General features: G+C 38.6%; 1 protein-coding gene across 2 annotated transcripts in view; it reads right to left on the reverse strand.

Annotated features, from left to right (window-relative positions):
- The window catches only part of PARP8 (poly(ADP-ribose) polymerase family member 8), a 173,568-nt gene that overhangs the window by 94,805 nt on the left and 50,969 nt on the right, over positions 1-27,794 (reverse strand). The gene's annotated exons all lie outside the window — the stretch shown is intronic.

Genomic DNA, 27,794 nt, shown 5'->3' on the forward strand with positions numbered 1-27,794 from the left:
TCTACAAAGAACTTCTCAAACTCAATACACGAGAAACAAATAAACAAATCAAAAAATGGGCAGAAGATATGAACAGACACTTTTCCAATGAAGACATACAAATGGCTAACAGACACATGAAAAAATGTTCAAAATCATTAGCCATCAAGGAAATTCAAATCAAAACCACACTGAGATACCACCTTACGCCAGTTAGAATGGCAAAAATAGACAAGGCAAGAAACAACAATTGTTGGAGAGGATGTGGAGAAAGGGGATCCCTCCTACATTGTTGGTGGGAATGCAAGTTGGTACAGCCACTCTGGAAAACAGTGTGGAGGTCCCTTAAAAAGTTAAAAATTGAGCTACCCTATGATCCAGCCATTGCACTACTGGGTATTTACCCCAAAGATACAGACGTAGTGAAGAGAAGGGCCATATGCACCCCAATGTTCATAGCAGCAATGTCCACAATAGCTAAATTGTGGAAGGAGCCGAGATGCCCTTCAACAGATGACTGGATTAAGAAGTTGTGGTCCATATATACAATGGAATATTACTCAGCTATCAGAAAGAACGAGTTCTCAACATTTGCTACAACATGGACAGCACTGGAGGAGATAATGCTAAGTGAAATAAGTCAAGCAGAGAAAGACAACTATCATATGATTTCTCTCATCTATGGAACATAAGAACTAGGATGATCGGTAGGGGAAGAAAGGGATAAAGAAAGGGGGGGTAATCAGAAGGGGGAATGAAACATGAGAGACTATGGACTATGAGAAACAAACTGAGGACCTCAGAGGGGAGGGGGGTGGGGGAATGGGATAGACCGGTGATGGGTAGTAAGGAGGGCACGTATTGCATGGTGCACTGGGTGTTATACACAACTAATGAATCATCGAGCCTTACATCGGAAACCGGGGATGTACTGTATGGTGACTAACATAATATAATAAAAAATCATTTAAAAAAAAATAAATAAAATAAAATAAAATAAAATGGATAACTAAAAAAAAAAAAAGATACTACACAAGAAAAGTTGCAAGTTCACAGGTCTTATTATTTTTCAGTTTGTCAAACATAGGCCATTTTCTTTAGGGTATGTTTTTTTTCTTTGTGGTTAAATGATTTTTTTAGTTCTTCATAGGCATTTGGTTTGTTATTTTGTTTCAATATGTATATATGTATATACAGTTGGATTTGGAAAACTGTAGTCCCAGCCACTGCTCTTCTTGTTTGTTTCTGGACTACAACCTTTTGGGTAGTCAGCAACTCAGCAGGAGAGAGAGGATACTTTCAGACTAGAAAACAGTATTTCTAAGTGCTTGCTACAATCAATTAGCCTTTCACTCTTCATTAAGCTTTTGAAAAATGATTTGTTCTCACAAGATTAATGTGGAAAGTGTAATTATTTGAAAACAAGGGTATTGTACTTAAATATGACATATTTTGACCACAAAGTTAACTGATTACTAGATATTCAATTAACAAATGCAGTTTCATTCTAGCCAGTGAATATGTAACTAAAAGGTAGTCTCAAAGTAAAAAATACATAACACAAAAGGAGCCATGCAAATGGTTTTAGCAAAGGAAAGGTGGCAGTTGTAACAAGTATAATAACCAGTTTTGAATGCAGGTCGAAACTCAACACTGAACTAGTATGTTGATTTTTCCTGTGCGAGGAGAAGATTCATGGAGGCAGACTCCACGGACCCTAGACCCAATGAAACAAGAATGACAGAAGACTGAATTAATGGATGGGTACCATTTAATTGTAGGTATTTGTTCAGATATTGTTGAGGCTGTCTTAATATTCTATTTTCTAATGGATATATGAGGAAGACTTTCATCTTTTTGTTTCCTCTTAAGCTATACCTAACTTTCAATTTGGTAGACATTGCTTTTTCAACTGAAACAAAACATTTTAAGACAGCATCTAATTCTCACTGACCTCTCCAGAATTCAGAAACGAATGAGTGCCCTTACTTTCCATGACCATATAGTTATTTTCATAGGTTCAATAAGAATTTTCCCTTTCTTTTTACCAGAACATTAATGGACAAATCAATTGTGTAACAAAGCTACCCCTCTAAGATCATATTTGAAAATGATTTTCATTTAATCAGAAATGACAAGCAACTACTGAGGGACAAGGATTGACTTTACATGTGGAAGTAATGCTTACAAATCTCTCCCAAGAAAACTGGCCTAACACCTGGCTGATAGGTTCCCAAAGTTACAAGAGGGTGAGAAAGGTCACTTTCAGTCAGGACAGGATCCTGCCTTGGCAAATGTTGGGATCCTCAACCAGACAGAAATTCACCCAATTGCATAGATACTAAAGATGAAATGTGTTGGAGAGTTTCTTGGTTTTGTTTTCCTAACCTCAGAGAAGTAAATAATAGAGGCTTTTAAGAGTCCAATCCAAGGTTTTTAATAAAAATTTCTCAATCACCTCAATAGCTCATGGTCCTAGATCTGCAAACTCAAGGAGGCCTCTATGGCCAATTAACATTCTTGCGGCAGCATTTTTTGATGAATTACCTTTGTAAATTATTTATGCATTCGGGAGGAAGACTACAACGAAAAACTGTCAAAAACTTGAAAATGAGCAAAAAGACACTGGATGTTTTCCACTGAAACAATGGACCCTGCAGAGATTCTCTGATCTAAAGCGGTTTCTGATTAATGTAGCTATTTTTAAACCCTGCAGGGATAAAAGCTAAGTTATTAAAAAAAAACACAAAAAACCTGATCATAATGCAAATTAGTCCTGTTCATGGCATTACAAACGAGCTTTTTTCAGTAAAGAATATATATCTTGATAAGTTAAATGTCTGTACTGCCAATTCTCATTGAACCATCTTTAGCATGCAAACATAAGCAAAAAATTGACAAATGAATGCCTCCCTATTTCAGATTAATTTAGGTGCTAAACTGATTTAGTCAAGTTTATAAATACAGTAGATTTTGCTTAAAATACGTGTGGGTTGTGAAAAAGTTACAAGTAACTAAAAGGTTCACAAGCAGGGATTAGTTAAATAAATAATGGTATATCCATTACGAAGGTCTGCAGCCACTTAAAAGGGATGTAGACTGTAATCTAATAATACTGTCACCCCATTTTTATTAAAAATTTGGATGTACATATCTTTATTAAAGTGTATTCATAGTTGTATAGGGCTTTGTTGGGGGAGAGGGGCATAAAGGTATACTTTCTGGGGAGAAGCCTTCTTGGATGGTTGTTATTGCTGATGAGGTTTGCTTTCTTTTCTTCCAATTCTTCTGGAATAAATGTTTTCATATTAATCAAATATACCTCTAGAGGAAAACTACTAGAATTAATTTAAAAACTGTATTTCACAATCCACATAAGAGTATATTCATTAATAAAATGGGGAAACACCTCTATATCTCCTGGCTAGATCCTATACATCTTTCAGCAATCAGTTTGCATTTTTACTTTCTAGAGGCCTCTCTCTCAGCTTCCCCTCACTCTGTCCAATCTGATGCAGACAAGATTAAGACCCCTTACTAAACACTGTCAGAGGGCCCCTTATGACCCCCTCTTAAAACTTTTCATAGCTATAATTGGGGTCAACATCAAATCAATGCTTCTTTCCCCTACTAGATATAACTTCTGTATGTATCTTATTCACTGGTGTGTCCCAGATGCTCAATATATATGCATATTACATCCTAAGGAGTGCACAAAATATATATATAGCTCCCTTGCCATGTACACTGAATGATTCTTAAAATCTGGTAGAGTAAGAAGTATTTAATGTCTTACTAAAGATAAACAAACCTAAATCCAATCAACTTAAGTCTTTTTAGAAGTCTGATTTTAGGAATGATGAATAACACTTGCCTTTCACTCATGGAATAGATTTTTTACATACGTAATATTTTAAGGGATTCTAATTTGACCTATAATGTGTCTGTATGAAGCAAATAACCGTAATGGAATTTTATTGCACTGTATAAAGTCCTGAAGTAAGAACAAAGGAGTCACACTGTCTGTGTTTATACTTTATATGCAGGGGGCTCAAGGCCATTCATCTATAATTCAACATGCTCAAAATCATGAAAATATTACATCTGATATTTGCAACATTGATTATAAAATCTGAACAAACAATGAAGGGCACTGGAAGGTCTTGAAATTTCGATATTTGCAGGCCATGCAAATATGTTTAAATAAACTGCAGAAAATACTCTGTTCAGAGAGCTCCCCAGGAACCAAACAAATGAACACTGAATCCCATTACAGCACTACCACATGAGAGAAGCAACCATCAATCTGGCTTATAAAAATGTTCTTCCAGTCACTTCAAGCCCATTTGTTCATGATTAATTTCTAATATAGCGATACATTACAATGATAACTAATGATACCGAAGCTCTAGAACATAGGTTTGTCTAACACTTGGTTCTGCATATATAATCTTGTTATAGTCTGGATTTAGGGTGGGCATAAATATCACGCTGTCTCAGCTTCCCTTTCTAGGCAATGCATGGTTAAATCTGTGCCTTGGCATCCTTGATTTTGGCACGGTGAATTTCACTGAAGAAAATGGGAAAACTCCGGCACCCATGGAAAGTCACTTCTCTAATCTCTAAAAATAGGCAAACCTCTTCGCTTCAGATAAGTCAATGAACAAACTTCTCAGGTTACAGAGAAAAGCAAAGAGAGAGAACGAGAGAGAGAGAGAGAGAAAGAGCATTATTAACTGTTCTTGTTCAGTCAATCTGAGAAAGAAAATGTATACTAATCATCCTGGGAACATTTTGCAATTTGGTTGAGAATTACACATTTCTAAGGACATGAAATAGGAAAAAAAATCAATTTTACACAATTTTATATAACAGTAAATACATCACTGACAAACTGCGGGTTGTTTAAAATGATTATGTGATGTTCATCAAACAATTCACTTATATGCTGCCCTCTGTTATCACATACAGGCTGAGTTTGTAGGATAATCATCACTTTCACGTCCAGAGACAGCCCGAAGCAAACGAAGAACTGGATACTCCCACACCATCGCAAAGGTCTTTTCTTCTCTTTCTCCTCTTTTTCTTAAAAGGGCCAGTAAGAAGGAAAATGATAAAATTTCTGTCGTGAGCTTTCCCAACCCCCGTCTCTACCCTCAAGAAACCTTCAAAAATTATTATGAATTTCACATATACCAATTAAAAAAAAAAAGATAAATATCCACACAGGATCTTCAATAAAACCTCCTTTTTAAAAAAGAGGAAGATAAAGTTCAATGTTAAAAGCCTCTGTATCGCTCTTATTTATACTTTTACATTTAATATCATCATATCATACATTCCCTCAAGACTTTCTGAATGCTTCCAAAATTACTGCTCATAACAAAGTACACTTACATTCAATTTCTTCATTAGAAACTCTTCTAATGTCCAGTTAATGGGGAGCAAGAAAATACTCCAAATGGGACAAGGTCACTTAAGGAAGACTTCTGGAGGTAAGTGTATAATACTTGAGAACATACTAGACATTGAGGAGTACTACAGATGAACCAGTGTGAGAATCAGATCTGTAGAGAATTGTAGGGAAACTGAGCTGGCAGGGAAACAAGTAACCTAAATGAATATTAAAATGAAGCCTCACGCGATAAGAAGAGATGGAAAGTGATGGTAAAGACATTAGATTCTACCGCAGATAGCGACAAAACACCCTTTTTTGGTGTAACAAATTGTGAGGTTGTGAGTCCATAACTGATGAGTCGTTTTCTAAATTGTTTAACCACCGTTATTTCCATCCCTGAATATAGTTTAATTAAAATTTAAATATACATGCTATTAAAGCTGAATATAATCTTTCAAAAATTGACATTATAAAATATGAAGTGAAAGTCAATCAGGGAATCCCTTAAAAGCTTTTAAGTTAAAGTCAATCAATCAGGAAATCATTTAAAAGCTTTTAAAAAACTACTTCAAGAATTATAGTTTTTCAAGCAAAAGAAAATGTTGTCCATAAAGTATTGATATTAGCAATTTGAATCTTCAGTTCTTTTTTAAAAGTCAAGTTGCCCACCAGAGAGTCTAATAGACACCATCTGTTATGTCAGAACAAGTTTTTCGTCCATTTTAAATCAGTCTTCTATGACCATAAGTCACAGATAAAAAAGCACTGTTAAGTGAGACTTACTCAATTTAATTCCTAGAGTTACCAAAAAAGAAAGAAGATATTATGTGCTGAGTAAAAACCATTGCATGTCGTTTGCATTTGTCATTAAAAAAACAATTCTTACTCCTTTGTTTTCAAAGCCAAATTACTCAACAACATACTGAACGTTTCCAACGCATCCGTTAATTAGTTTTTATGCAAATATCAGTCTGCATATCAACTATTTCTATTCAGAATTTCTTTTTAACCATGTTTAGCAAATCTGTATAAAATCCTGTTTGCATTTGTAGCAAGCACAAAACTGGTTTTAAAAATTACAAGTACTGGGGCGCCTGGGTGGCGCAGTCGTTAAAGCGTCTGCCTTCGGCTCAGGGCGTGATCCCGGCGTGCCTGTATCGAGTCCCACATCAGGCTTCTCCACTGTGAGCCTGCTTCTTCCTCTCCCACTCCCCCTGCTGTGTTCCCTCTCTCGCTGGCTGTCTCTCTGTCACATAAAATAAATAAAAAATCTTTAAAAAAAAAAAATTACAAGTACTATGCACTAATTTTTATGGATAAGTACCATGGTATACTTTGTGCTTGTTAAGATTCTTTCCCATATAATACGTAGTTTATTTTTCCAAAGTCTAGTTCCACCCTTTCTTAGGGGCAAGCACTAAATTATTGTCTCTTTATCACATTACTTCCAGTGCCAGCAACAATAAGAAACCAATATTCTTATGCTCACATGCTAATAATCCCTCAGGACAATCAGGATGGTAAAGATCACAGTCTCTCTTATCTGAACCCCCAGTGGCCAGGTGTATTTTGAAATTCAGAGTTTTTCATATTTTAGAAAGAGAACAGAGTGCACATTTTACACCTTATCATCAAAAACAACAATACACCTGGAGAGAGGCATGAACATTTCCACAATAAACAAATTCATGTCAGCTCAGATCAGTTTATCAATAATGGGCCAAATTTAATAACTTTGTTTCAAGTTTCAGAGTTTTTTGGATTTAGAAATTGTGGATAATAAACTGTATGTGTGTGTACACACACACACACATACTTGCATATATTTTAACTTTTAATATCTGAAACGATAACCCATGAGGTCACATTCTGTAATTAAGCGAATATGTAACTGATTAAAAGAAATCTATACACGAATACCTAAGCATCGAGCCCTACATTTCATGTTTTCCTAATGACTGTACCCAGAAAAAAAAAAGAGAGAGAGAAAATTATTGCAGGAGATAACAAACATTTCCCATCACAGTAAGATTAGATAAATGCTTCTTCACAATCGAAAGAACAAAAAGCTGTCTAGTGATCCTTTATTCAAGGTTCAACAAGCACATCTTCTTCAGCATATAAATAAATTCAAGAACTCCACCGGACTTCCTGGATTTACACGAGCCACACCTGTTCAAGCAAAGGCACAATGCTATGATTTTCCTAGTTTACATTTTCATTTGACTCGAGTCCAACAGACAAACATGTTCATTCTTTTGGACAGAAGAGCAAAACAGAAATCAATTGAAAAAAAGAAATTCAAAATGGAGAGACTTTGTTTTGATTTCCCTCTTTCAAGGCCAAAGAATAAAAGACTTGAGAGAGGGGAGAGATGGAGGGGTGGGAGGTACATAGTATGATCTTGATTTCACAGAGTAGTAGAGTGAAACAGAAGTCAGTAATCACCTAATGCACACTCTCAATGTACAGATGAAGAAACATAATTTTATATGGATTCCCCCATTTCCATGCAGAACCAGGAGCAGAGCTAGGCTTTCTGACTTTTTCCTCTAAGTCATTTGGCCTCTTATGATTTTGTAAGCCGAGCTTTGTTATGGCAAGAAATTTATGATTATTTTGCAACAAGATTCTAATCTTTCCTCCTCAAAATATTTCTGAGGATAGAAGGCACAGAGGAAAGTTACTGTCCCAAAGTAAGCCAAAGCCACCAGGTGTCCCTTCCTCCACAGGTTACAACCTTGTCTTGCAATTAATATACTTAAATTTATGTAGGTGCTTTTTTCATCTGTTCGATTTCACCTTTCATCATTATTAACAAAAGAAATGATTCACATTCTAAAAGTACAGCGTTGTTTTCAAAGAAAGCCACTTACTCTATAACAAAAATATCTTCATGATTTTTGGCAACTAATTCCATCAGTTAAAGTACTAGTTAATAATCAGCACATACACCCAGTTCTGTCCCATCAGCTTTTCAAGAAATAAAAATAGGTCTGACATTTATAAAATTATATAGACTAACAAAGAAAAAAATGATGAGACTAAGACCAAACAAAATCCAGTTAAAATTCTTATACAATCTATACTGATGACTCTAAGTTTTATGTTTTTTAAAAACATATTTCAATTTCAAAAGAGGAAATACACCCAGATGCTTATCCTAATTAGTATCAGACAAACAGTAACACTTCTTAATACCTTAGTTAATACGTTCCCATGTGTGTTCCCTTCAAGAAGGGATTTAAAATGTTTGTATGACAATACTTGCATTCTCAAACGCATCTCGCTCCTTTCTTCTCCCACGTTCCATCCTAAAATAAATTCTGTTCAGGTAACAGACATTTAATAAAAGATAGGAAATGTTTCAAGGCCAGCCTTCATAGTCCTAACACATACTTTTTTCTCCTTTTAAAACCAATGAGTATTTTTATGTTTAAAGTCTGCAAGGTGACAAGAAGGATACTGAAGTTGTCATCAGTGTCAAGAAAGAGTCCAAATTTATCGGTAAGAAAGGGAAGGAAAAACATTTGAGACAGCTAATCTGGAAGAGATGGATGGAAGATGCCTGCAGGAGATATTCATACCTAACTGAAAAGAAATAATTCAAAAAGAGTTACCCTTCTGAACTGCAAAAAGAAATAAAATTTATTCCCATAACACTCATAAAATTATAGTCATAAAAATGGACCATCTATCTGGGCCTCTTATTTTATAGGTAAGGAAATTAAGGTGTGGAGAGGTCTATCAATTTGTCTTTGGTTACAAAGCACTTGGTCCAGAACTTGGGTTTCCTTTGATCTAGATGCCTTTCATTAAATTTCACCATTTTCACGATTATTTAATTGAATTTGTACAGCACATTTATTAACATTTATATGCAGCAGAACACCAGCTCTTGCTCCAAGTCAGAAATGAATCGATTTAAACCAATCATGAAATGTACTTAACAACCAAATGTGAAAAAGAAAAGTCACTTTTCCTCCATATTTTGTTTCCTTAGCAAAGCACCGTTTGTGACTGGCACACATCTAACTCTATTTGGCATCAGTTCTGCAAATCAATATTAATTAGCAAAGGAAAGTTCTTTTAAAGATAAGGTGACTGTTTAAACTACTTTTACTTAGTTTTTCATAGTTGCCAGAGAAATGAAAGCAAAATGTGTCTAATTTTATTTTTTTAAATAAATAAGATTTTCACTTTAGAAGAGGAGCAATGTTCATCAACCACACACTTACATAATGTACCATAAGATTGGACCATAAAATTACTACATTTATGAGAAAAAAATGTTTTAAATCTTCAGTCAATATTTTAAAAATGAGCTCTTTAGTTAACTTTTTCTATCTCAATGAAGATCTTTGATTTGTCTCATCACATTATTAAATATTTTTCAAATTAACATACAGATATCTCCAATATGAAAGGACGTGGAAAAAATCGAAAATACTCCATACAAAATTTCATTTTGAGTGATATCAAAATTATACCTTGTAAATCATGCAACACTTTAAATTCTGTTGGGGAAGCTATCCATTCAAAAAATATTTAACTTCCTTGATACTAAAGAATTAGTCTTACTTTTTATCTTTGAGAAATATTCTATCAGACACTCTTGGGAAAGGAAAGACAACTAATTCTGGGAGGGGGGTAGCCAAAAGTCTTATGTGGGTGCCAAAAAAGAAACAAGTGGGAGGGAGGGTGGTGGGGAAGGGAGGAAGAGAGAGAAACAAAGAAAGACGGAAAGAAAGAAAAGACAGAAAAAGAAAAAACGAGTCTATGCAGTTTTAAGAACTGAGGAAACTGTAGGACGTTGATTTTGAAAACGTGATTCCTACAAAAACAAGAACCTGACACACAAATAGATAGTTTGATACAAAAGCAAAAGTGAAGCTGAGACAGCCGTCAATTAAATTGCACTCAGAATATTAGAGAGGAAAAAGAATATGAGAATGATGTCAATTTAAGGATTATGTGAAAGTATCAAATGACAAGTGTTTCTCAGAACTCAAACTGTTAAGATCAACAGAATCATTTTTACCATTTTTAATGAGCTGATTCATAGATAACTCAAAATTCAGATCATTCTTTGAATTCCGTCTAATTGCAATAGCATCCTTTCATCACCTGCCTGTAATCCATCACTTACACGCAGTCTGAGATCTAAAATTGCAAATATCAATAAAGCTTCTTCCCTGGATGCTGTCATTTAACAGGGAAACAAGACAATGGCTTAGATATATTCATTAGAATTGAAAGGAAAATACTTAAGCCTTAATTATTTCCACCTAGAAAAATCACACAGAACTAATGCTGGCAATGGTTGTATCTGACCAGCTCTAGTCCCAAGACCCTCCTTCTCAAACAGCCACCATCTTAACCCACCTTGACATTCACGAACATGCCTCTGAGGAAGCAATTCAGTCCTTATCCTATTATGACTAAAAATACTACAAAACAAAAGAGAACTTTTAAAAGCACATAAGAGGTTTTATAAGTACGGCAAATATAAAGCCCTTGAGAGAAATAACATTCATGCTCAGAGTGAAAAGAAGTCATAAGGAACTCTATTCAATGATTAGTTCCCACCCGTCTTTAATAGTCAGAACTCCTACGTTCATTCAACCAGCTATGGAGTAAATGATGATTGAAGACCTACTCTGTGCCAACATAGCTGAATTAAAGTAGACGGAGTCCCTGAACGCAGGAAGTTTCAAGTCTGGCCAAGGAAAATACAATAAAAATATTGCCCAAATAAATGAAAACGACAGCTGTGACAAATGCTCTGAAGGAAGAGGACACCATAAACCGGAGCATAAGACAAGGGCACGTGACTTGCCATCGGTGCAGGGCCGGAGAGTTTCCCACAGAAATCTGTAAAGGAGTAAAAGAAAAGGAGTGGAGGATTTAAACACACCACCCGCATTCTTCCAAATTATCATTTTCTAGCCTTACAGCTTCCACAGTAAAGGTGGAAGGCAGAGACTGTATTTTATTCCTCTAGGTATCCGCGGTATCTAGCCCCCGGCACACTGGAAGGGCAAATCATAATCTGCCTTAACAGATTCTGTTGAAAAGAACGGCGAGCAAGCCTGCAAGTAAGTCCACTACCTGAAGTAGTTGCATTCTGTAAATACAGTCCACATCCACCCTTGCCACAACTTTAAACAAAACACTTGCCACGAATTCGATCAAAGCACCGTATCTACACACAGGAGATGACGGTGAAAAGAGGGATACAGCTTGGCTGGATCAGTGTCCGTCTTTTCCAGAGGGAGCCAAACCCCGTGGGAGGCGAGAGCAGTAGGCGTGGGCACCGGGCAAACTCCAACAGGAGGGAGTATTTGGCATGCGAGGGCCAGGGCTGACTCACAACGTGTCCAAGTGTGCCTACGGCATTTTGTACAAGGAAGTAGCTCGGATGTTCATTAAAAGAAGGGGAGGTGGTCATAAAAATACTACAGCCCTGCTGAGGAGGAGCTGAGGATAAAATGATCACCAAAACTATCATCGGGCAACCCTCTGCCACTCACAAAACACTAGTACGAAGAAAGTGCCTGTGGTTTTCTTACCGACTTAGAAGCCCCGAGAAATCTCAGATTATTCTGATTTACTACTGTGAACGTGATCCTTACCCTATAGCATGGGACTGCCTTATCCTTGCGTGGGAGAGTAGTTTCTATTGACCGCTCTTTCGGTTAGGTCCACAACAAGAAATAATATAAAACACAGAGTGATGTACTGCTCTAAGATGTGAATTCCCTCCCCAGTACATGTCTACTCTTTACCTTTTGGGCAAACAGAGATGCCTGGCTTCTGCCCTTTCGGAAAGGTCCACCGCAAGAGGACAAAGATGATCCACGGTGACAAGTCCTGAGCAGTGCCTAGTACACTTGGATAGGACTTGTCTGTACAATCCTTGGTGGTCCCGCCCTCCGGAGAGAATACTCAGAGCCAGCAAGTCTACATGAGACCAGCATACAAAGCGGCTCCCTTGTGAGTTTTCCCGCACGGGGGAAAGGGAACTTTCTGAATCATCTCTGTGCCCAAGCCAACTTTATTAAATGGAGCTTTGTTCCCAAGGGAATTTTTAGTTGAGACATCACTGGCAATAGGCAACATGCTTTACAGTGGTTGGTGATGCTAATCGTGGTCACATGAGAAGAAACCGCCTCCCCTCCGATTCTGAAATCAAATCTGAGGTAGAAACACATTCATAAAACGAAAAAAGACATAAAGCTGGAAGAGAGCTAATGAAACCATTTCCACATACTTCATTCCACGGATTTGTACTAAACACCTTTGATGTAACACGCACTTAATTTCGGCCTTTTTAAAAAGGCCATCCATTCCCTCTTAGTAGGTAGTTGAGGAAACAGGGACTCCCAAGCCTTGAAACACGCCCAGGGTCATGCCCTCCTAAGAGAAAACAGTGAAGCTTCAAACCCAGACCTGTCTGACACACCAATAAAAGAACCTTTTTTCAAAAAAAAAAAAAAAAGAGTAGGGAGGGGGGCAACTTGAAGCAACAGGGCATAGCTGGGAAATCGCCACGCAGAAAGCAATCAAACTGCTAGCTACCCAAGAGGAGGCACAGAAACACCGTGGGGGTAGGAGGCCAGCCTCAGGCGGCCAGGCTCTAAGGGATGCTTCTACAGTCATGACTGGAAGGAATGCAGACATGCGCTGAATTAGAAAAACTATCCAAGCAGGACTGCTTACAAACCGGTAAGGCCAACACCAGCAGTGCCATTTTGAAACACAACCACCAACAGAATAGAACATACGGGTTGTATTCCAGAAAGACTGACTTAAGCCCTGACAGATCTTCTACAGCTGTGGTTAGTCAGCTATAAACCCTTTTTTAAGTACCGGTGTTGTAAAAACTGTATAAACAACTGAAAAGGTCTGCTGTGGAAAAAAACAATTAGTAAATTAATAAATTACTCTGTATGGGGTGCCTGGGTGGCGCAGTCGTTAAGCGTCTGCCTTCAGCTCAGGGCGTGATCCCGGTGTTATGGGATCGAGCCCCACATCAGGCTCCTCTGCTATGAGCCTGCTTCTTCCTCTCCCACTCCCCCTGCTTGTGTTCCCTCTCTCGCTGGCTGTCTCTGTCAACTAAATAAATAAAATCTTTAAAAAAAAAAAAATAAAAAATAAAATAAATTACTCTGTAATCTGTGTTATGTAGACCACTAATTTTGTTTTAATTAACAGCTATTATTAACCGTAAACACGTGAAATTCTGTTTGAATTTCATAGACATGGCCTGACTGAACGTAAGTTCATGTTAGGATGCACCAGTTGGCCAATAATTTCCCAGAGTAACAGTGACAACTTGAAGAGAAAATTGTATATGTGTAAGTATTTTGTTAAAAATATAACTAGGTAGGGGCGCCTGGGTGGCACAGCGGTTAAGCGTCTGCCTTCAGCTCAAGGCGTGATCCCGGCGTTATGGGATCAAGCCCCACATCAGGCTCCTCTGCTATGAGCCTGCTTCTTCCTCTCCCACTCCCCCTGCTTGTGTTCCCTCTCTCGCTGGCTGTCTCTATCTCTGTCGAATAAATAAATAAAATCTTAAAAAAAAATAACTAGGTAAATAATTCACTGGTTGTTTTTCTCATTTTAGACATCAGCCAGCATTCACCTCTAGCTAATACGCACATATGTAAACATTGTATAAAATGCTTTATAAAGAACAACTACATTCATTTAACTGGTATGAAGCTACTATTCCAATCGAAAAATTTCTACAATGAAAACACTGAACAGAAGAGTATCCTATACAGCCAAAATTGTCATATGTATTGCTTTTACCAAAAAAATTTTAAAAACAAATAACAGGATTACAATATTTCCCATTAATGAAAAATTAAATTGTAGGCAGACAAGTAGAAGAGGGAAGAATACCTAACATTTCACCATATGTCGTGGACAGTCGTTCTGATGGACACAACTGTGGTTCTTACCCATCTAACATATCACATCATCAATATCAACTCATGTAGCTGCAAATTCCTTTCTGAATCAATCAACTTCTGTTTTCAGTAAAGGGTAACTAAATGGATTTTTCTCCTTTGCTGTGCTGGCTCATGTACTGTATCATTTAAACGGAAACAAAACAACACATTTGATTAGCTATACTGTATTTTAACATTTGATTAGCTATAATGTATTTTAAATGCATCTACTGGAAAGTTAGCAATCTGCATGATTAAGGTAAGTAAAAGTAAAGAATCCATTTTCACACAGACAATCAATTTCACCGAGCTATATATTTGTTTGCTCATTCCAAAAGCATAAAGGAAAGGCATGTAACCTGAAGAGACAATCATATTTTCGAGAATTTTTACAGTTGGTCCTGAAGAATATTTATAGGCATGTCATTGCACAGACGGAAGATGACCCAAGAGAATAATTTCTTCTGGAGAAATTGAAATCCTCTACTTAAAATTTAAAAGGGAAACTAAATTCCTCATAAATAAACTTTAAAAAATATTTCAGTGTCTCTAGGACTTAAACCTTCGATTGAGAAGAAATATATATATATATATATATATTTTTTTTTAAGATTTTATTTATTTACTTGACAGAGAGAACAAGCAGGGGGAGCAGCAGGCAGGGTTAGAGGGAGAAGCAGGCTCCCGGCCAAGCAGGGAGCCAGTTGTGGGGCCTGGGATCATGAGCTGAGGCGAAGGCAGACGCTTAATCAACTGAGCCACCCAGGCGCCCAAGAAGAAATATTTTTAAAGTTTCCCTCCCTTCTTCCTAAAAGAGGTTTTGTTTTGTTTGGTTTGGTTTTTAATCTAATAAGCAATCAAAATAAACCAGTTTGGGGGAATCTGGAAATATTCCCCAATAAGGCACATTTTTTTCTTATGTTTCCTTTATGTTTCTCATTCAGTTTTCTCTTTTTTTATTTTCCTTCCTCAAGAACTTATTCTTACCTCTAATTGTAGGATTACCACCACCAAGTGTAAAGGTGCTACCTGCCATGGGTAAATCATAAATTCAATCGATCACACCATTATAGAGCTTTAAAGAGCTTCTTAACTTCTCATATTATAGGTATGAAGGAGCAAGAGAGCAAATAAAAGTTAACAGATTTATTTGATACCATAGAGCAAGAAAATGATAGAATTAGCACAAGAACCTAGTATTCGTGCAAACCCAAACCACCTAAATGAAATTAAATGTAAATCAGCCAAGAACAAACTACCACTTCTCAAAGAGAAAGGCCCCTGGCCTTTGCTATCCAAACACCTGACCATATTAATGTTAAATCATCATCATTATTGTCACCATGATTATCATCATCACCGAAGTCTTGAGAAGGCAACTCTTAAATCTAGGAAATGAGAGAGAACAATCTATTCCTAGTAGAGAACACACTGAACTCAAAACCCTTGGGCAAGAGTGCAAGAAGGAGATATTTAGTATCTAGCCCTTGCTTCCTAAGACAAGACTTCACTTCAGGACTCTGAGGTTAAATTTTTTATTTTTTATTTTTTTTATTTTTTTTTATTTTATTTTTTTAAAAGATTTTATTTATTCATTCGACAGAGAGAGAGAGACAGCCAGCGAGAGAGGGAACACAAGCAGGGGGAGTGGGAGAGGAAGAAGCAGGCTCATAGCGGAAGAGCCTGATGTGGGACTCGATCCCAGAACGCCGGGATCACGCCCTGAGCCGAAGGCAGACGCTTAACCGCTGTGCCACCCAGGCGCCCCCTGAGGTTAAATTTTTTAAAACAAGTAGCTGAGAACCAAATGATAACATTAAAAAAATTATCATCCATTAAAGGCATCTGAAAGTTGATTCACAAGGGAAAGGAATTTTTAGCTTATTGCCAATATTTGCATGCGAAGTAAAAGCTATTGCCATATTTAAGAGGCAAAAATATACTTTTAACATTCATAGAGTGAAAAGGCTGGGCAAGAAATAATAAGTTTTCTCTAATCAGTAAATTATTTCAAATGGCATCTGATAGCTGTTGACTGTTGCCAAGCCACATTACGGATCATTCCAGTAAGCTGGCTATAAAACAATACAATTACCCATGTTAATTATCTGCTGCAGAAATATTCATGATTTAGAGTGAACTGAAATGCCTCCTTGCAGCTGGACTGTCCCAAACACTCCCAGCGAGTACACCACTCACATCATTCTGCAGGGCTAGGAAAGGCCCGGGGTAACATGAGATGCATAACATCTTTATTTTAAGTACACAAAACATCCATGCCTGAAAATTTGGGCAAATAATGTCTGGAAGAGGCAATGTCCTGCGTTCACTAAATCCTATGTCTTCCCAAACACACAGCTGGATTCCAAGGTCCCAAGACGGCTGAGAAGCATCTATCTTTTGGTATCAATTCTTACATCAGCAGTAGCTAACACCACAGACGCTGACTTCTCATCCACGTCACAGACAATGGAGAAGAGCAGGAGGTCCTGCTCCAGTCAGTGAGGGCACAGGCTTATTAAACTACTGTGCCCGACAATCTGCTAAGGCTTCATCCTCCTCTGCACTCGATCCACACGTGCAAGAAACAAATGTGCACAAAAGGCATGAAGAAAAGTTTCATGGGCAAAGCCCTGAAGTGACATACGTCACTTCCACCCACACTCCATTCTCTGGAACTCAAGTGTATGATCATACCTAAGTGCCAGGGAGGCTGGAAAATGTAGTCGAGCCCAGGAAGAACGGAATTTGGTGAACATACAGAAGTCTAAACCACAGCATCTTTTAACATTATTAGTACATTTGGCTTATTGTAAAATTTAATTACTTTGAAACTCTTCCGTTAACTACAGAACTGCAGTTTTCCAATGCCTTTCATTAGAAATTAATGGCAGAGAAAAACAACTATCCATACAGGCATGCCTTGGAGATCTCGCAGGTTCAAGTCCAGACTCCTGCAATAAAGCAAGTATCACAATCGAGTGAGTCAAACAAATTTTTGTTTCCCAATGCATATAAAGTTTTATTTACACAATACTGCAGCCTATTAGGTGTGTGATAGCATTATGTCTACAAGGACAATGTACACACCTTAATTAAAAAATAGTTTGTTTTTACAAAACACTATCCCTCATTTGAGCTTTCGGTGAGCTGTAATCTTTTTGCTGATGGAGGGTCTTGCCTTGAGGTTAATGGTTGCTGACTGATCGGGGTGGTGCCTGCTGAAAGCTGGGGTGGCCGTGGCAATTTCTTAAAATAAGACAACAATGAAGTCCACCACATTGACGGCTTCCTCCTTTCAAGAATGATTTCTCTATAGATGAGATGCTGCTTGATAGCCTTTTACCAACAGGAGAACTTCTTTCAAAATTGGAATCAATCCTCTCAAACCGTGCCACTGATTTACCAACTTAGTTTATGTCATAGTCTAAATCCTTTGCTGTCATTTCAACAATCTTCACAGCAACTTCACGACGAGCACATTCCATCTCAGGAAACCACTTTCTTTGCTCATCCGCAAGAAGGAAGTCCTCATCTGTGAAAGTTCTCTCATGAGATGGCAGCAAGTCAGTTCACATGTTCGGGCTCCACTTCTAATTCTAGTACTCTTGCTATTTCCATCCCATCTGCAGTGGCTTCCTCCACGGAAGTCTTGAGCCCCTCAAAGTCATCCATAAGCGCTGGAATAAACTTCTTCCAAACTCCTGGCCATGTTGTTATTTTGACCTCCTCCCTTGCATCAGGAATGTTCTTAAAGGTATCTACAATGGTGAATCCTCTCCAGAAGGTTTTCAATTTCCTTTGCCCAGTTTCATCACAGAAATCACCATTTATGGCAGCTAAAGCTTTGTGAAATGTAGTTCTTAAATAATAAGACTGAAAGTTGAAATGACTCCTGCAGAATGGATGCTGTGTTCACAGGCATGAAAACAACATTAATCTCGTTGTACGCCCCCATCGGAGGAGCTCTTGGGTGACCAACCCTGTCAACGAGCAGTGATATTTTGAAAGAAGTCGGTTTTTTTCCCCTCAGGTCTCAACAGTGGGCTTAAAATACTCAGTAAACCATGCTGTAAACAGATGTGCAGTCATCCAGGCTTTATTGTTTCATTTACAGAACACAGGCAGAATGAATTTAGCATCCCTCTTAAGGGCCCCAGGATATTCAGAATGGTAAAAGAGCACTGGCTTCAACTTAAAGTCACCAGCGGTGTTAATTCCCGAACAAGGAGGTCGGCTTGTCCTTGGAAACAACTTCTCCTGTTTCGCTATGTGAGTCCTAAGTGGCATCTTCTTCCAACATAAGGCTGTTTCATGTCCATCGAAATTCGGCCACGTTCGTGATCTGGGCTAGATCTTCTGGGTAACCTACTGCAGCTTCCACATCAACACTTGCTAATGCACCTTGCACTTTGATCTTATGAAGGGGGCTTCTTTCCTGAAACCTCATGTCCCAATCTTTGCTCGCTTCAGACTCCTCTTCTGCAGCTTCCTCACCTTCCCTTGCCTTCACAGAACCGAAGAGAGTTAGGTTCTTGCTGTGGATTGGGCTTCGGCTTAAGGGAATGCGGTGGCTGGTTTGATCTTCTATCCAGACCACCCAAACTTTCTCTCTAATCAGCACTACGGCTGTTTTGCTTTCTCACCATTCGTGTGTTCACTGGAGCAGCACTTGTAATTTTCTTTAAGAACTCTTCCTTTGCGTCTACGGCCTGGCTAACTGGTGGTGCAAGAGGCAAGGCTAGCTTCTGGCCTACCTCGGCTTTCCACGTGCCTTTCTCACTAAGCTTAATACTTTCCAGCTTGTGATTTAAAGGGAGAGACATGTGACTCTTCCTTTCACTTAATCACTTAGAGGCCATTGCAGGGTTATTAACTAGCCTAATGTCAATATTGTTGTGTCTCAGGGAACAGGGAGGCCCGAGGAGGGGGAGAGAGATGGGGAACAGTCAGAACACACAGATTTATACATAAAGTTCCCCGTCTACTGGGGCGTAGTTCACGGCTCCCCAAAATAATTACAACAACAGCATTAAAGATCACAGATCACCATAACAAATATAATAACAATGAAAAAGCTTGAAGCATTGCAAGAATTACCGAAATGTGACAGAGAGACACAAAGTGAGCAAATGATGTTGGGAAAGTAATCTGGATGGGCGTGGTCAGCATCGGGTTGCCACAAACCTTCAAACTGTAAAAAATGAAATATCTGCAAAGCACAATAAAACAAGGTATGCCTGTAATTTTGAAGATTTCAGTAATTCCAGAAACTTCCACGAAAAACTGTTCAGTCCAGCTGTCCTTCCTCCTTCAAACATTATACTGAAACATTCATTATGAGAACTGTTAACATATTTTAATTGGACACAATGAAAAAGGGAACAGCTTGGACATGAAAAATAAAAGCTGATTCATCTACTTAGTCACATTCCTTAATACTATTCTAAAGCTACAAAAGTTTTGGAGCAGATCTGTGTCTATGATACAGATAAATAGAAAACAAAATATATGAAAGAAAGAAAGAAAGAAAGAGAGAGAGAGAGAGAGAGAGAGAGAGAGAGAAAGAAAAGAAAGAAAGAAAGAAAGAAAGAAAGAAAGAAAGAAAGAAAGAAAAAAAAAAGAAAGAAGGAAAGAAGGAAAGAAAGAAAGGAAGAAAGGAGATATATTATAAGAACTGCTTGGGGAAAAAAAGACCGAAAAATCAGTACACAGCCTTAGCAGTTTTAGTTAATCATTACGTGTTGCATACAAAGGTATGATTTCTTATCAACCCGTAAGAACTTCTCTTTCACTACAGAGAAAACATTTTCTATTAATTCACTCACTCTCTAAATAAGACCCTATTGTGTCGGGGGGAAGAAAATCTAAAAAGTTACCAAGGAAGGAGAAAGATTCAGCCATGAAATATTATCAATCTCATCTCCATATTAGTTAAGGCTATTTCCACTATTTTCCCCACCCGTCTGAACTAATCAACCACGGACAAAGGAAGGCACAGAACAATACAACTGGTTAAAAAGTCACAGGTACTGGACTTCAGGAATTCAGAGAAAATGGGAGGGAGGATTCAGTGAACTGAACAGTCTCTCAAGAACATCAGTTCTGGGGGGCGCCTGGCTGGCTCAGTCAGTAGAACATGCGGCTCTTGATCTCTTGGGGTCATGAGTTCAAACCCCACATTGGGCATAGAGCTTCCTTAAAAAAAAAGTCAGTTCTGTACTCAGATAAATTACTGAATGAGTGGACCATAACACAAGCCACAATTAGCTTAATGCTTCTGAAACAGCTGGCCAATTTTCATATTTCAATAAATCATCTCCTGCACCCACTAGTGTTTAAATGGCATGTTTCCTGAAACCCAGGAGGCACCCCCTGCTGCACTCTCCTAACAAAAACTATAGTAAGACAGACGTCTCTTAAGAGCATGAAAACTGCTATTGAAAAGGTTTGCACACAGAGATATTAAAGGACTGGAAGGGTTTTATTCCAACTTAAAAATGTTTCATACATAACCCCTGTGGAAGGTAAAAAACCAATTATTTTTACCTCGTATGAATCACTTTGTTAGATCATTAGATTGCTCTTCTCCCCACAAGCAGCAGAGGACACAGAAGAGATGTTAGAACAAGGAAACAGGACTGCCATGTATGGCTGTGCAAATTGTTCACTGCAAAAGGGCTCCAGGCTAAGGGCTCCCAAGAGAGCCATTATCTAGCCTGTACTCTGTCTGCCCAGTAAGACTTGCATTCTAGCACAGCTCAGCTAGGAGGAAGGGATGCAGTTTTCCCAAATTCAAAGATCCATGTCAAATAGCTAGGGTGAGGGGAAGGCAAAGAGGAAAGATGATCTCAAAAGCATGGTCTATTTCAAGGAAATACAGAACTTCGTGGGGCCAGGGGTTATTTATTCAATATTTATTCACACCCTTTCTATAGAAATCTGATATTTAGCTTGGAACATACCTCCCCCCAAAATAAGACCGTATGTTCCAGTTTCCCCTGCATCCAGGAATTATGATATGATCACGTTCTGGCCAATATGGTATACACAAAAGTATCCCGTAGCAGGTTCTGGGATCCTCCTCTAAAAGGCAGCTGGTAAATGTACCTTTGCTGCTGTCTTTCTCCACTCTTCCCTCTTGCCAGGAACAGGAATACCCCCTTGGCCCATAAGGAAGGGACGAGCAGAAAGGGCCTGGGTCCCAGAGCAGGTCACCCCTGAAAGATCTACATGACAAGGAAAAACTTCTCACTTAAGCCAAGGCATTATAGGCTTTTTGTTAATTGCAGCCAAATGGCAATGTGAAGACCCTGGAGCCTGAGGAACTTAAAACAGAGGGGTAAGGGGAACCCAAAACACACAACTTCCCTTGACGCATGCCCTAGATCCCTACTGAATGCAAACCACTGCCTGAGTTAGACCCTTACAGTGAAACTGCGAAATTGTAAAATTGTGCAAAATTCGTTAAATTTTACCAACATTCTTACAGATGGTCAAACTGCCAGATTTTAGATTAATTTCAATTGGTCACAACTGTAGAATTCCTCAATGATTATATTCTCAATTTCTCAACAACTTCACATGTGAAATTAGCCTGTTTGTCATCATCTAATTCTCCTTACCTCTTGAACCATTTCCATCAGCATCCTGGTATAATCTCCTGTATACTCTGGTATAATCTGGTCTAATCTACTGTAATTCTTCCAAGCTACCACGGTTCTGTCTTGTTAACATAATCAACAACCTCCATGACCCCAAATCCAATAACCTCTTTTTTCTATCACAGCTGAATTCTCATTAGCACTGGACAGTTAATGATGTTCCCTTTCTTGCAACACTTTCTTGCCTGGCTTCCATGACACCATACTTTTAGTTTCTATGTCTATGTTCCTTCCTTTAGTTTCAATTGCTGAATCCATCATCTTGCTTGACCTCTAAATTATGGAATGTTCCAGGGCTCAGTCCTGCAACTGCTTCTCTATCTGCATAAATGTTACATCATCTGTTCCTGGGCTTAAATATCACCCTTATTTCAAAGAACCCCAAATCCCTCCTTCTTACCCTGACTTCACACTCAAACTCCAAGTAAAAATCTAACTTCCTATCTGACCTAGCTGTTGATTCCCCACCCTATTACTCCCAAACCTGCTCCTTCCCAGACATCTCTATCTTTACCATCTAAATACTTGCTCAGGCCAAAAACTATGCAATCATGATTACTCCTTTCCTTCCCTCACCCGCCCCCACTCCTGACACCACTTTTGGAAGCTATCCACTGCTCTGCATTTCTTCATCTTCAATTCCAAGGCAAGCCACCATTCTCTTTGCCCTGAACTTCCATAATGCCTCCATCATCTTCCAACTCCCTCTTTGCTACTCCCATATATCCCACTGTGTGCAGAGAAGACAATGTGATCTATTTATAAATTATATAACTTACATATTTACAAAGTCTGTAACTTTCTTGCTTTGAAACCCTCCAATGACCTCCCTTATAGTTGGAATAAAATTCAAATTTCTTGGGGGCACCTGGGTGGCTTAGTCGTTAAGCATTTGCCTTCAGCTCAGGGCGCGATCCCGGCATTCTGGGATCAAGCCCCGCATCAGGCTCCTCTGCTGGGAGCCTGCTTCTTCCTCTCCCACTCCCCCTGCTTGTGTTCCCTCTCTCGCTGGTTGTCTTTCTCTCTGTGTCAAATAAATAAATAAAATCTTTAAAAAAAAAATTCAAATTTCTTAAAATGCCCAACACAATTGTGCCCTCCCTACTTTGCCTTGTTCATAGCTGTTAACACCGCACTGAGAACAGTGGCTGACACACAGTAAACATGCAATCACTATTTGTCAAATGAATTAATAAATGTAATAACTATAAAACACCTGGTGAACTTACCATATATTTATTCAAACACACCTTACATTCACTAGTAGCAAGAAACTAAACATCTTAGCAAATTCCTTTAACCTGAGCGTCTTCGTGTGCGGAGGCCTCAGTTCCCCGAATCATGGAACTCTTTGATGAGCAAGTAAAGAACCTGGACATTCACTGTATTGACACAACTATTAAATCGGAACTATCCTACATCCTGTAATTATTATCTCACTTAGAAAGCTCTGTACACCATCGTCAAGCCAGCTTCCTTTGTAATTTGACAGAGTTCTAAGGTAAAGAATAACAGCTTCTTCCTTTCTTCAAAAAAGGCTCCAATGTGACAATTCTCAGCCTCCAGGTGGAAACACGAGAGCCTCATAGAGCCATTCTGAAGCACAGCAAAGATGAGAAAAGAATTACTCATTTCAGCAAGGCACAATAAATTTGAGATTCTTGCTACAACATCAGTTTCATTCATTCAGATGTACTTTCACAAGTGGGAGTTACAGAGGAATGGAATTACAAGCAGAGAGCTGGGAACCAAAAACTCGCAATAAAGATCTAATATAGTATTCATCTTCAAAGAACAGATGAGGGGCGCCTGGGTGGCTCAGTCATTAAGTGTCTGCCTTCAGCTCAGGGCGTGATCCCGGCATTCTGGGATCGAGCCCCACATCAGGCTCCTCCGCTGGGAGCCTGCTTCTTCCTCTCCCGCTCCCCCTGCGCGTGTTCCCTCTCTCGCTGCCTGTCTCTCTCTCTCTCTCTCTCTCTGTCAAATAAATAAATAAATAAATTCTTAAAAAAAAAAAAAGAACAGATGAAAAAAGCCTTGTTCTTGTACATTACGGGAGCATGAGAAAGCACCTCTGTACCAACCCGTGCTGTGAAGACCTAATAGTTAAGATTTCCAGTGCTGTGCAGGCACAGGAATTTGTTAATATAAGCCAAAATGTAAACACGCTGCGTATTTCAATTTAAATATTAGGCTTTTAAAAATACTATCTTAATTAACATCTGGTTGTTCTCCTTTTACTATTGCCTCTAACGTAGTTGTCTGAATAAACATTTAAAAAGAAACATTTTGGGGGGCGCCTGGGTGGCACACTCTGTTAAGTGTCTGACTCTTGGTTTCAGATCAGGTCGTGATCTCAGGGCCGTGAGACTGAGCCCCACGTGGGGCTCCGCCATCAGTGCGGAATCTGCTTAAGACTCTTTGTCCCTCTTCCTCTGCCCCAACCCCACTCCGTGCTCGCTCTCAAGCTCTCTCTCTAATAAATCAATAAGATCTTTAAAAAAAAAAAAAGAGAAACATTTAAAAATTTTGATTAATCGTATTATCTTTTCCTTATCAAATGACCAATTCTGGTAATCTTTATTTGCAATATTTCATTTTTAGAAAAGGTTTTTATGAATATGAGGACACTGATGTATACACACCCAAATAAGTGTGAATTGCAATTTCCTTTCCTCCTCCAAAACGGGGAAGGAGTTCATGTGTGAACACGCGTGAGTAAATTCCTAGAAAACTGATAAAAACAGAAGAGAATTCATAAAAATGTGTCCAAAATTATGAAATTTATCCATTGCGATTATTTTGGCAGGGTGTGGAAGAGCATTTTGTCTCCTACCAACTGCTCCACCACTAAGAGAATATGGAGTTAATAATACTTGAGTTTTTTTAAAAAAGATTATATGGAAAGATTACTAAAGAGAACAAAAACCGTGGGTGCTTTCATACAGACCACGTGAGACATTGTTTTACTGCGCTAGTCTTGGCTGAGTTTATGCCACTGTTTGTGGTCTTTTGTGGGTACTCAAGTGAGCAGAGGCACTGCCACAGGTCAAAAATGAGTATGCTGCTCGGGCTGAATGTGGCTGGCCAACCACTGATTTTGGTTTCCTGATGAACCCTCACCAAAACGAGAGTAAAAGAAGGAGGGAAATAAAGGACAAATTCCCAAGGACAGGAAGAAAAGGAGAGCCATCAGGGGAAAGAAAACTTCCAACACTTTCAAAAAAAGAGAAGGGGCCCAGAAAAGTCTTAAGTAATTTAAGAGAGTGGAAAAGCTGGTGGTGGGCTCCCTGTAGGAACGTATGTCAAGGAGAAGGGAGGCAGTTTGCCACCTTAAGACACTGGCTAGGCTCAGAACATGAGGCACACAGTAAGCTGGTGGGAGGCTAAAATCAGTGGGCTGTAGACTACTCAGAACCGAAGGCCCGGTCCTTCCCTGGTGATTCCTCTCGTCTACACAGCCTGCTCATACCCCACAACCTCCAATAACCTTGCCAGAAGCTTCACTACCCAGAGCTCATTTCCTCCTTTGTAAAAATCTATTCTTTGTTTCCTATTGTAACAAATGACCACAAAGTCAGTGGCTTAAATTTATACAAATATATTATTACCTTGTAGTCCTGGATGACACAATCCCAAAAAGGGTGTGACAGCAAGCCAAAATGAGGTTGCCAGCAGGGCCACGTTCCCCTCAAAGGCTTGAGGGGAAAACCAGGTGTCTGCGTTTCCAGCTTCTAGAGGCTGCCTACATTCCTTGGCTCATGGTGCTTTCCTCCATCTTCACAGTAAACAGCACAGCGTCTTCAAATCCCTGACTCTCCCCGTCTGCTGCCTTTATCACATCTGCTACTCTGACTCTCCTGCCTCTTAAAAAGATCCTTGCGTAATTACCCTGGGATCACTATGACAATCCAGGATAATCTCCCCATCTCAAAAACTCGATTTAGTCATATTGCAAAAGCCTTTGTATCATGTAAGGGAACATATTCACTGGTCCGAGGATGAGGATGTGGACTTGTGGTGCCCATTATTCTGTCTACCAAGTTACCTTGCCAGATTATTGAAAAGACTACGTGACATTGTCCATATAACAACAATAATAGCTAAAGTTTACTGAACACTCAAGATATGCCAAGCACTTCTCTTCATCCCTTAGAGATTTAATTCATTGCAACCCAACAGCCCTATGATATACGAACTACCCTCACCCCCATTTTACAGATGAGAAAAATACAGCACAATTACTATGCCTGAAGTCACATACCACGTTATCTGACAGAAGGGGGATTCAAAATCCAATCCTCATCCTCTTAACCATTCTGGTAAACACCGAGCAAATTTTAGTTGTTGTTATTACTGTTATATCACTGCACCAAATTTATTACATAACTCTCATGTCATGAACATAAAAACAAAATAAAGATCAAACCCAATATTAACATTAAAACTTCTTTAAAAACATTTTATGTGCCTCCCACTTTCCTCTTTTAAATATTCCTTATACCAACTTTAATTTCTCTTTGCTTTGCTTTTTTTTTTTTTTTTTTAAGTAGGCCCCAATGCAGGGCTCAAACTCACAACCCTGAGATCAAGACCTGAGCCGAGATCAAGAGTCAGACGCTTAACCCACTGAGCCACCCAGGCGCCCCTAAAGATTCCTTATTTCAGTATAAAACTTCCCTTCTTCTTCTCCCTACCAGCTTTATATTTGGTTCCCATCCCATACGCTCCCATGGCTCCCCCCACTTGTCTGTACTGTCACTTGTAACATTAGAACATACTCTAATGTCTGCCTCTTTATCTGGACCTTGACGTGTGAGTGTCTTGAGACTTCTCTATACTCAGGGTGGCCTGTAGAGCCCGGTCCTCAGGGCTTATTGAATGAGGGAGTGAAAAAATAATAAACTGCAGTAATTAAAAAACCTGGTGGATTGTTTTGCCAAGAATCTTTAACAAATGTTACCATTTTGTATGCTTCCTAAAATATCTCCATATATTAACATAAAATCAATAAGAAGTTGAATAGATTCCAAAATGTTCCTGTTTATCATTTGTTTCTGCAATCAGCAACAATCAGAGAATGAAGACCATGAACATTTTGCTGTTTTATAGGTGCTGCACAAATCAGTATATATTCACTGTGGAGAAACAGAAAACCTTTTCCAAAAGTTATATTCTTTTAATAAAATGCCAAATATCTACTTCTAAATATATAGCTCAGGGATAAGTCTACAAAATGTTAATCAATAGCCAAAGGTCAGCATATATTGTTTTTCTTAGTGCTTTGGACATAACATAATTTAGTTTTTGCCATTCCACTTTGTAATCCACTTGAAACCATCTTGAACAAAGTGAAGATTAATACAACTTTAAATTGATAAAGAAGAAAATCATATTGTACCATAAATATTTGTCAGAGATGGAAGAAATAATGAGATCCTTCGGGAAGTAGATAAATCAATTTTGCAGAAAAACCCTTCAGATCTTTATCTCTCCCAAGGTTTATCATTATTGCAATGATGCTACACAAATAACCTAGTTATCATTTACTCCCCTGGCTTTAAAGCCAAAAGAGGTTAACAAGTGTAGTAATAATCACTACGGAAAATGAAATTAATAGGCAAATCAGTAATATGTTTCACCAATGATGCCTTTGGCTGCAAGTGTCAAAAAACCCAAACGGACTGGACTTCAAAAATAACAGCTTGATTGTAAGTACAGCAGCATATGTTGGAGTATAGCTGTTGGGGGTGGGAGGGTAAGAGTGAGGTAGCCCACAACTGTTTAATTCAG

Source organism: Ursus americanus, chromosome 15 (genome assembly GCF_024610735.1).
Source record: "Ursus americanus isolate L20-20 chromosome 15, mUrsAme1.1.p, whole genome shotgun sequence".
NCBI classification, from domain to species: Eukaryota; Metazoa; Chordata; class Mammalia; order Carnivora; family Ursidae; genus Ursus; species Ursus americanus.